We start from the raw sequence: 11,340 nt of genomic DNA on the forward strand, positions 1-11,340 counted from the left end.
CACTTGTAATACAGACTGCCGTGAAGAGACGGCTCTGATACATTGTATATACAGACTGCTGAAGAGACGCCTCTGATACATTGTATATACAGACTGCTGAAGAGACGGCTCTGAGACATTGTATATACAGACTGCTGAAGAGACGCTCTGATACATTGTATATACAGACTGCTGAAGAGACGGCTCTGATACATTGTATATACAGACTGCTGAAGAGACGGCCTCTGATACATTGTATATACAGACTGCTGAAGAGACGCCTCTGATACATTGTATATACAGACTGCTGAAGAGACGGCTGATACATTGTATATACAGACTGCTGAAGAGACGCCTCTGATACATTGTATATACAGACTGCTGAAGAGACGGCTCTGATACATTGTATATACAGACTGCTGAAGAGACGACTCTGATACATTGTATATACAGACTGCTGAAGAGACGCCTCTGATACATTGTATATACAGACTGCTGAAGAGACGCCTCTGATACATTGTATATACAGACTGCTGAAGAGACGGCTCTGATACATTGTATATACAGACTGCTGAAGAGACGGCTCTGATACATTGTATATACAGACTGCTGAAGAGACGACTCTGATACATTGTATATACAGACTGCTGAAGAGACGCCTCTGATACATTGTATATACAGACTGCTGAAGAGACGCCTCTGATACATTGTATATACAGACTGCTGAAGAGACGGCTCTGATACATTGTATATACAGACTGCTGAAGAGACGCCTCTGATACATTGTATATACAGACTGCTGAAGAGACGCCTCTGATACATTGTATATACAGACTGCTGAAGAGACGCCTCTGATACATTGTATATACAGACTGCTGAAGAGACGCCTCTGATACATTGTATATACAGACTGCTGAAGAGACGCCTCTGATACATTGTATATACAGACTGCTGAAGAGACGCTCTGATACATTGTATATACAGACTGCTGAAGAGACGGCTCTGATACATTGTATATACAGACTGCTGAAGAGACGGCTCTGATACATTGTATATACAGACTGCTGAAGAGACGGCCTCTGATACATTGTATATACAGACTGCTGAAGAGACGCCTCTGATACATTGTATATACAGACTGCTGAAGAGACGGCTCTGATACATTGTATATACAGACTGCTGAAGAGACGCCTCTGATACATTGTATATACAGACTGCTGAAGAGACGGCCTCTGATACATTGTATATACAGACTGCTGAAGAGACGCCTCTGATACACTGTATATACAGACTGCTGAAGAGACGCCTCTGATACATTGTATATACAGACTGCTGAAGAGACGCCTCTGATACATTGTATATACAGACTGCTGAAGAGACGCCTCTGATACACTGTATATACAGACTGCTGAAGAGACGCCTCTGATACACTGTATATACAGACTGCTGAAGAGACGGCTCTGATACATTGTATATACAGTCTGCTGAAGAGACACCTCTGATACATTGTATATACAGACTGCTGAAGAGACGCTCTGATACACTGTATATACAGACTGCTGAAGAGACGACCTCTGATACATTGTATATACAGACTGCTGAAGAGACGACTCTGATACATTGTATATACAGACTGCTGAAGAGACGGCTCTGATACATTGTATATACAGACTGCTGAAGAGACTGCTGATACATTGTATATACAGACTGCTGAAGAGACACCTCTGATACATTGTATATACAGACTGCTGAAGAGACGCCTCTGATACACTGTATATACAGACTGCTGAAGAGACGCCTCTGATACACTGTATATACAGACTGCTGAAGAGACGGCTGATACATTGTATATACAGACTGCTGAAGAGACACCTCTGATACATTGTATATACAGACTGCTGAAGAGACGCCTCTGATACATTGTATATACAGACTGCTGAAGAGACGCCTCTGATACATTGTATATACAGACTGCTGAAGAGACGCCTCTGATACATTGTATATACAGACTGCTGAAGAGACGGCTGATACATTGTATATACAGACTGCTGAAGAGACGCCTCTGATACATTGTATATACAGACTGCTGAAGAGACGCCTCTGATACATTGTATATACAGACTGCTGAAGAGACGGCTCTGATACATTGTATATACAGACTGCTGAAGAGACGCCTCTGATACATTGTATATACAGACTGCTGAAGAGACGGCCCTGATACATTGTATATACAGACTGCTGAAGAGACGCCTCTGATACATTGTATATACAGACTGCTGAAGAGACGGCCCTGATACATTGTATATACAGACTGCTGAAGAGACGGCTCTGATACATTGTATATACAGACTGCTGAAGAGACGCCTCTGATACATTGTATATACAGACTGCTGAAGAGACGCCTCTGATACACTGTATATACAGACTGCTGAAGAGACGCCTCTGATACATTGTATATACAGACTGCTGAAGAGACGCCTCTGATACATTGTATATACAGACTGCTGAAGAGACAGCCTCTGATACATTGTATATACAGACTGCTGAAGAGACGCCTCTGATACATTGTATATACAGACTGCTGAAGAGACGCTCTGATACATTGTATATACAGACTGCTGAAGAGACGCCTCTGATACATTGTATATACAGACTGCTGAAGAGACGGCCTCTGATACATTGTATATACAGACTGCTGAAGAGACACCTCTGATACATTGTATATACAGACTGCTGAAGAGACGCCCTGATACATTGTATATACAGACTGCTGAAGAGACGGCCCTGATACATTGTATATACAGACTGCTGAAGAGACGCCTCTGATACATTGTATATACAGACTGCTGAAGAGACGCCTCTGATACATTGTATATACAGACTGCTGAAGAGACGCCTCTGATACATTGTATATACAGACTGCTGAAGAGACGCCTCTGATACACTGTATATACAGACTGCTGAAGAGACGGCCTCTGATACATTGTATATACAGACTGCTGAAGAGACGCCTCTGATACATTGTATATACAGACTGCTGAAGAGACAGCCTCTGATACATTGTATATACAGACTGCTGAAGAGACGCCTCTGATACATTGTATATACAGACTGCTGAAGAGACGCCTCTGATACATTGTATATACAGACTGCTGAAGAGACGCCTCTGATACATTGTATATACAGACTGCTGAAGAGACGCCTCTGATACATTGTATATACAGACTGCTGAAGAGACACCTCTGATACATTGTATATACAGACTGCTGAAGAGACGCCTCTGATACATTGTATATACAGACTGCTGAAGAGACGCCTCTGATACATTGTATATACAGACTGCTGAAGAGACGCCTCTGATACATTGTATATACAGACTGCTGAAGAGACGGCCTCTGATACATTGTATATACAGACTGCTGAAGAGACACCTCTGATACATTGTATATACAGACTGCTGAAGAGACGGCCCTGATACATTGTATATACAGACTGCTGAAGAGACGCCTCTGATACATTGTATATACAGACTGCTGAAGAGACGCCTCTGATACACTGTATATACAGACTGCTGAAGAGACGCCTCTGATACATTGTATATACAGACTGCTGAAGAGACGCCTCTGATACATTGTATATACAGACTGCTGAAGAGACAGCCTCTGATACATTGTATATACAGACTGCTGAAGAGACGCCTCTGATACATTGTATATACAGACTGCTGAAGAGACGCCTCTGATACATTGTATATACAGACTGCTGAAGAGACGGCTCTGATACATTGTATATACAGACTGCTGAAGAGACGCCTCTGATACATTGTATATACAGACTGCTGAAGAGACGCCTCTGATACATTGTATATACAGACTGCTGAAGAGACGGCTCTGATACATTGTATATACAGACTGCTGAAGAGACGACTCTGATACATTGTATATACAGACTGCTGAAGAGACGGCTCTGATACATTGTATATACAGACTGCTGAAGAGACGCCTCTGATACATTGTATATACAGACTGCTGAAGAGACGCCTCTGATACATTGTATATACAGACTGCTGAAGAGACGGCTCTGATACATTGTATATACAGACTGCTGAAGAGACGACCTCTGATACATTGTATATACAGACTGCTGAAGAGACGCCTCTGATACATTGTATATACAGACTGCTGAAGAGACGGCTCTGATACACTGTATATACAGACTGCTGAAGAGACACCTCTGATACACTGTATATACAGACTGCTGAAGAGACACCTCTGATACATTGTATATACAGACTGCTGAAGAGACACCTCTGATACACTGTATATACAGACTGCTGAAGAGACGCCTCTGATACACTGTATATACAGACTGCTGAAGAGACGCCTCTGATACATTGTATATACAGACTGCTGAAGAGACGCCTCTGATACATTGTATATACAGACTGCTGAAGAGACGGCTCTGATACATTGTATATACAGACTGCTGAAGAGACACCTCTGATACACTGTATATACAGACTGCTGAAGAGACGCCTCTGATACATTGTATATACAGACTGCTGAAGAGACGGCTCTGATACATTGTATATACAGACTGCTGAAGAGACACCTCTGATACATTGTATATACAGACTGCTGAAGAGACGCCTCTGATACATTGTATATACAGACTGCTGAAGAGACGCCTCTGATACATTGTATATACAGACTGCTGAAGAGACGCCTCTGATACATTGTATATACAGACTGCTGAAGAGACGCCTCTGATACATTGTATATACAGACTGCTGAAGAGACGCCTCTGATACATTGTATATACAGACTGCTGAAGAGACGCCTCTGATACATTGTATATACAGACTGCTGAAGAGACACCTCTGATACATTGTATATACAGACTGCTGAAGAGACGCCTCTGATACATTGTATATACAGACTGCTGAAGAGACGCCTCTGATACATTGTATATACAGACTGCTGAAGAGACACCTCTGATACATTGTATATACAGACTGCTGAAGAGACGACTCTGATACATTGTATATACAGACTGCTGAAGAGACGGCTCTGATACATTGTATATACAGACTGCTGAAGAGACGCCTCTGATACATTGTATATACAGACTGCTGAAGAGACGGCTCTGATACATTGTATATACAGACTGCTGAAGAGACACCTCTGATACATTGTATATACAGACTGCTGAAGAGACGCCTCTGATACATTGTATATACAGACTGCTGAAGAGACGGCTCTGATACATTGTATATACAGACTGCTGAAGAGACGGCCCTGATACATTGTATATACAGACTGCTGAAGAGACGGCTGATACATTGTATATACAGACTGCTGAAGAGACACCTCTGATACATTGTATATACAGACTGCTGAAGAGACGGCTCTGATACATTGTATATACAGACTGCTGAAGAGACGGCTCTGATACATTGTATATACAGACTGCTGAAGAGACGCCTCTGATACATTGTATATACAGACTGCTGAAGAGACACCTCTGATACATTGTATATACAGACTGCTGAAGAGACACCTCTGATACATTGTATATACAGACTGCTGAAGAGACGCCTCTGATACATTGTATATACAGACTGCTGAAGAGACGCCTCTGATACATTGTATATACAGACTGCTGAAGAGACGCCTCTGATACATTGTATATACAGACTGCTGAAGAGACGCCTCTGATACATTGTATATACAGACTGCTGAAGAGACGGCTCTGATACATTGTATATACAGACTGCTGAAGAGACGGCTGATACATTGTATATACAGACTGCTGAAGAGACGCCTCTGATACATTGTATATACAGACTGCTGAAGAGACGGCTCTGATACATTGTATATACAGACTGCTGAAGAGACGGCTCTGATACATTGTATATACAGACTGCTGAAGAGACGCCTCTGATACATTGTATATACAGTCTGCTGAAGAGACGGCCCTGATACATTGTATATACAGACTGCTGAAGAGACGGCTGATACATTGTATATACAGACTGCTGAAGAGACACCTCTGATACATTGTATATACAGACTGCTGAAGAGACGGCTCTGATACATTGTATATACAGACTGCTGAAGAGACGGCTCTGATACATTGTATATACAGACTGCTGAAGAGACTGCTGATACATTGTATATACAGACTGCTGAAGAGACACCTCTGATACATTGTATATACAGACTGCTGAAGAGACGGCTGATACATTGTATATACAGACTGCTGAAGAGACACCTCTGATACATTGTATATACAGACTGCTGAAGAGACGCCTCTGATACATTGTATATACAGACTGCTGAAGAGACGCCTCTGATACATTGTATATACAGACTGCTGAAGAGACACCTCTGATACATTGTATATACAGACTGCTGAAGAGACGGCCCTGATACATTGTATATACAGACTGCTGAAGAGACGCCTCTGATACATTGTATATACAGACTGCTGAAGAGACGGCTGATACATTGTATATACAGACTGCTGAAGAGACACCTCTGATACATTGTATATACAGACTGCTGAAGAGACGCCTCTGATACATTGTATATACAGACTGCTGAAGAGACGCCTCTGATACATTGTATATACAGACTGCTGAAGAGACGGCTCTGATACATTGTATATACAGACTGCTGAAGAGACGGCTCTGATACATTGTATATACAGACTGCTGAAGAGACGGCTCTGATACATTGTATATACAGACTGCTGAAGAGACGCCTCTGATACATTGTATATACAGACTGCTGAAGAGACGCCTCTGATACATTGTATATACAGACTGCTGAAGAGACACCTCTGATACATTGTATATACAGACTGCTGAAGAGACGGCTCTGATACATTGTATATACAGACTGCTGAAGAGACGCCTCTGATACATTGTATATACAGACTGCTGAAGAGACGGCTCTGATACATTGTATATACAGACTGCTGAAGAGACTGCTGATACATTGTATATACAGACTGCTGAAGAGACGGCTGATACATTGTATATACAGACTGCTGAAGAGACGGCTCTGATACATTGTATATACAGACTGCTGAAGAGACGGCTCTGATACATTGTATATACAGACTGCTGAAGAGACGCCTCTGATACATTGTATATACAGACTGCTGAAGAGACACCTCTGATACATTGTATATACAGACTGCTGAAGAGACTGCTGATACATTGTATATACAGACTGCTGAAGAGACGGCTCTGATACATTGTATATACAGACTGCTGAAGAGACGGCCCTGATACATTGTATATACAGACTGCTGAAGAGACGGCCCTGATACATTGTATATACAGACTGCTGAAGAGACACCTCTGATACATTGTATATACAGACTGCTGAAGAGACGCCTCTGATACATTGTATATACAGACTGCTGAAGAGACGGCTCTGATACATTGTATATACAGACTGCTGAAGAGACGGCTGATACATTGTATATACAGACTGCTGAAGAGACACCTCTGATACATTGTATATACAGACTGCTGAAGAGACACCTCTGATACATTGTATATACAGACTGCTGAAGAGACGCCTCTGATACATTGTATATACAGACTGCTGAAGAGACGGCCCTGATACATTGTATATACAGACTGCTGAAGAGACGGCCCTGATACATTGTATATACAGACTGCTGAAGAGACACCTCTGATACATTGTATATACAGACTGCTGAAGAGACGGCTCTGATACATTGTATATACAGACTGCTGAAGAGACGGCTGATACATTGTATATACAGACTGCTGAAGAGACGCCTCTGATACATTGTATATACAGACTGCTGAAGAGACGGCCCTGATACATTGTATATACAGACTGCTGAAGAGACGGCCCTGATACATTGTATATACAGACTGCTGAAGAGACGGCTGATACATTGTATATACAGACTGCTGAAGAGACGGCTCTGATACATTGTATATACAGACTGCTGAAGAGACGCCTCTGATACATTGTATATACAGACTGCTGAAGAGACACCTCTGATACATTGTATATACAGACTGCTGAAGAGACGCCTCTGATACATTGTATATACAGACTGCTGAAGAGACGGCTCTGATACATTGTATATACAGACTGCTGAAGAGACGGCTCTGATACATTGTATATACAGACTGCTGAAGAGACGGCTGATACATTGTATATACAGACTGCTGAAGAGACACCTCTGATACATTGTATATACAGACTGCTGAAGAGACGGCTCTGATACATTGTATATACAGACTGCTGAAGAGACGCCTCTGATACATTGTATATACAGACTGCTGAAGAGACGGCCCTGATACATTGTATATACAGACTGCTGAAGAGACACCTCTGATACATTGTATATACAGACTGCTGAAGAGACTGCTGATACATTGTATATACAGACTGCTGAAGAGACGGCTCTGATACATTGTATATACAGACTGCTGAAGAGACTGCTGATACATTGTATATACAGACTGCTGAAGAGACGGCTCTGATACATTGTATATACAGACTGCTGAAGAGACGCCTCTGATACATTGTATATACAGTCTGCTGAAGAGACACCTCTGATACATTGTATATACAGACTGCTGAAGAGACACCTCTGATACATTGTATATACAGACTGCTGAAGAGACACCTCTGATACATTGTATATACAGACTGCTGAAGAGACGGCTCTGATACATTGTATATACAGACTGCTGAAGAGACGGCTCTGATACATTGTATATACAGACTGCTGAAGAGACGGCTCTGATACATTGTATATACAGACTGCTGAAGAGACGGCCCTGATACATTGTATATACAGACTGCTGAAGAGACGGCTCTGATACATTGTATATACAGACTGCTGAAGAGACGGCTCTGATACATTGTATATACAGACTGCTGAAGAGACTGCTGATACATTGTATATACAGACTGCTGAAGAGACGGCTCTGATACATTGTATATACAGACTGCTGAAGAGACGCCTCTGATACATTGTATATACAGTCTGCTGAAGAGACACCTCTGATACATTGTATATACAGACTGCTGAAGAGACACCTCTGATACATTGTATATACAGACTGCTGAAGAGACGGCTGATACATTGTATATACAGACTGCTGAAGAGACGGCTCTGATACATTGTATATACAGACTGCTGAAGAGACACCTCTGATACATTGTATATACAGACTGCTGAAGAGACGGCTCTGATACATTGTATATACAGACTGCTGAAGAGACGCCTCTGATACATTGTATATACAGACTGCTGAAGAGACGCCTCTGATACATTGTATATACAGACTGCTGAAGAGACGCCTCTGATACATTGTATATACAGACTGCTGAAGAGACTGCTGATACATTGTATATACAGACTGCTGAAGAGACGGCTGATACATTGTATATACAGACCGCTGAAGAGACGGCTGATACATTGTATATACAGACTGCTGAAGAGACGCCTCTGATACATTGTATATACAGACTGCTGAAGAGACGCCTCTGATACATTGTATATACAGACTGCTGAAGAGACGCCTCTGATACATTGTATATACAGTATATAGTGTATCTGCGCTGTCTCTTGCAGTCCTTGCACTGTTGTCTCTGACTGTCTCTATGTGTGATCCCCGCAGTCCATACACTCTCCCTAGAGAGCAGTCTCACTACTACACCTCTGTCTCTTCATACAGGTGCAGTCTCTTTACACAGTGTCACCCTGCAGTCTCCTCATCACTGGCTTCATGTCTGTGTCGTCTCTCTAACTGCAGCGGTCTCTGAGGTACCTGGAGTCTCGGTGCTGTCTCTCTCTCTCTCTCTCTCTCTCTCTCCTCCCGTCACAGCTGCAAACACATCAGCCGCCTCCTCCCCGCGCATCCTCAGTGCGGCCTGTGCAGGGGCCTGGACTCAGGAGCTACAGCGGGAACTACAAGTCCCAGCATGTGTCTGTGCACCCTCTGTATACAACTACAAGTCCCAGCACGTGTCTGTGCCCCCTCTGTATACAACTACAAGTCCCAGCATGTGTCTGTGCACCCTCTGTATACAACTACAAGTCCCAGCATGTGTCTGTGCACCCTCTACATACAACTACAAGTCCCAGCATGTATATACACACATACCTCAGTGACACCATGGTGTCATAAGTCGGGCTAAGAGTAGCTCATTAAAACAAAAAACTACGCACCCACTCACAAATCAGTATATACATAAGGAGAAACAGGAGCAACCAGGTACAATTTACAAAAATATTATTTATTATTAATAAGATAACGACCAGTAGAACCAGTAACTATAAACCATCACAAAAACTCCATCAAATTTAAAGACAAGTGCAGGAAGAGAAAACACAGAAACTGTAGAGAATAATCTTGGAGGCTACATATTGCCGCTGCCCGATTGTGCAAACGTTCATAAAACTCGAGAGTACTTAAGTATGACCATGAGCAATTATAGGTAAAATAAGCCGCCCCTTACATGAAAGTCTAAGCAAGTCATTGCCAACAATAAATATCTTTCTTAAGGGAGAAGGCTTACCATCAACAGAGGACAATGTGCCCCAAGTGGGATGTTGGATGACCCCAAAGAAACACCCCGACGCGTGCTTCCAGCAACGCTTTATCAAGGGGAGTACCGAAATGTGCCTGCAAGGACCTTTTATGGTCACATGGTGGGTCAGGTGGTAAGGGAAGAGCCAATCACGGTGGCTATAGGCGGCGCATGCGCACGGCATCATGCAGGTCCTAGATCAGAGGTGTCAAACTGCATTCCTCGAGGGCCGCAAACAGGTCATGTTTTCAGGATTTCCTTTGCATTGCACAAGGTGCTGGAATCATTCTCTGCAGGTGATTAAATTATCACCTGTGCAATACAAGGAAATCCTGAAAACATGACCTGTTTGCGGCCCTCGAGGAATGCAGTTTGACACCTCTGTTCTAGATGACACAGATCAGCGTCACACATCACTGCGCACGCGCGGGGAGACAAAAATCATGTATCCCCATGCGTGCGAGCAAGGTTACAGACACGCCACCGTTCACCAGGAAACCAGGGACGCGCAGCGCATGCGCACAGCCACCGAGATGTGGAAGAGACATCATGTGAGTGTCAGAGCACCTGCGTATACAATCAAGAGCACACATCGTAAACCTATATCACGGGCATCAATCGTCACACATCATAACTCATAGAAAGATACGAGAATATATCATTAGATCGCATCAGTGATATTCTACGCTCACGTATGTGCTGTTTGCTTTTCGCGCCAATTTAGGTGACGGCCGGTGACATCATTAGGCAGGTAGAATTCAGA

General features: G+C 42.8%; 1 protein-coding gene across 1 annotated transcript in view; it reads right to left on the reverse strand.

Annotated features, from left to right (window-relative positions):
• The window catches only part of TMTC1 (transmembrane O-mannosyltransferase targeting cadherins 1), a 47,025-nt gene extending 37,147 nt beyond the window's left edge, over positions 1-9,878 (reverse strand). The window contains exon 1 of the mRNA XM_069763018.1: positions 9,815-9,878. The gene's annotated coding sequence lies outside the window, so the exon portion shown is untranslated. The remainder of the gene's footprint in view (positions 1-9,814) is intronic.
• Between the last annotated feature and the right edge of the window lie 1,462 nt (positions 9,879-11,340).

Source organism: Ranitomeya imitator, chromosome 4 (genome assembly GCF_032444005.1).
Source record: "Ranitomeya imitator isolate aRanImi1 chromosome 4, aRanImi1.pri, whole genome shotgun sequence".
Lineage (NCBI taxonomy): Eukaryota > Metazoa > Chordata > Amphibia > Anura > Dendrobatidae > Ranitomeya > Ranitomeya imitator.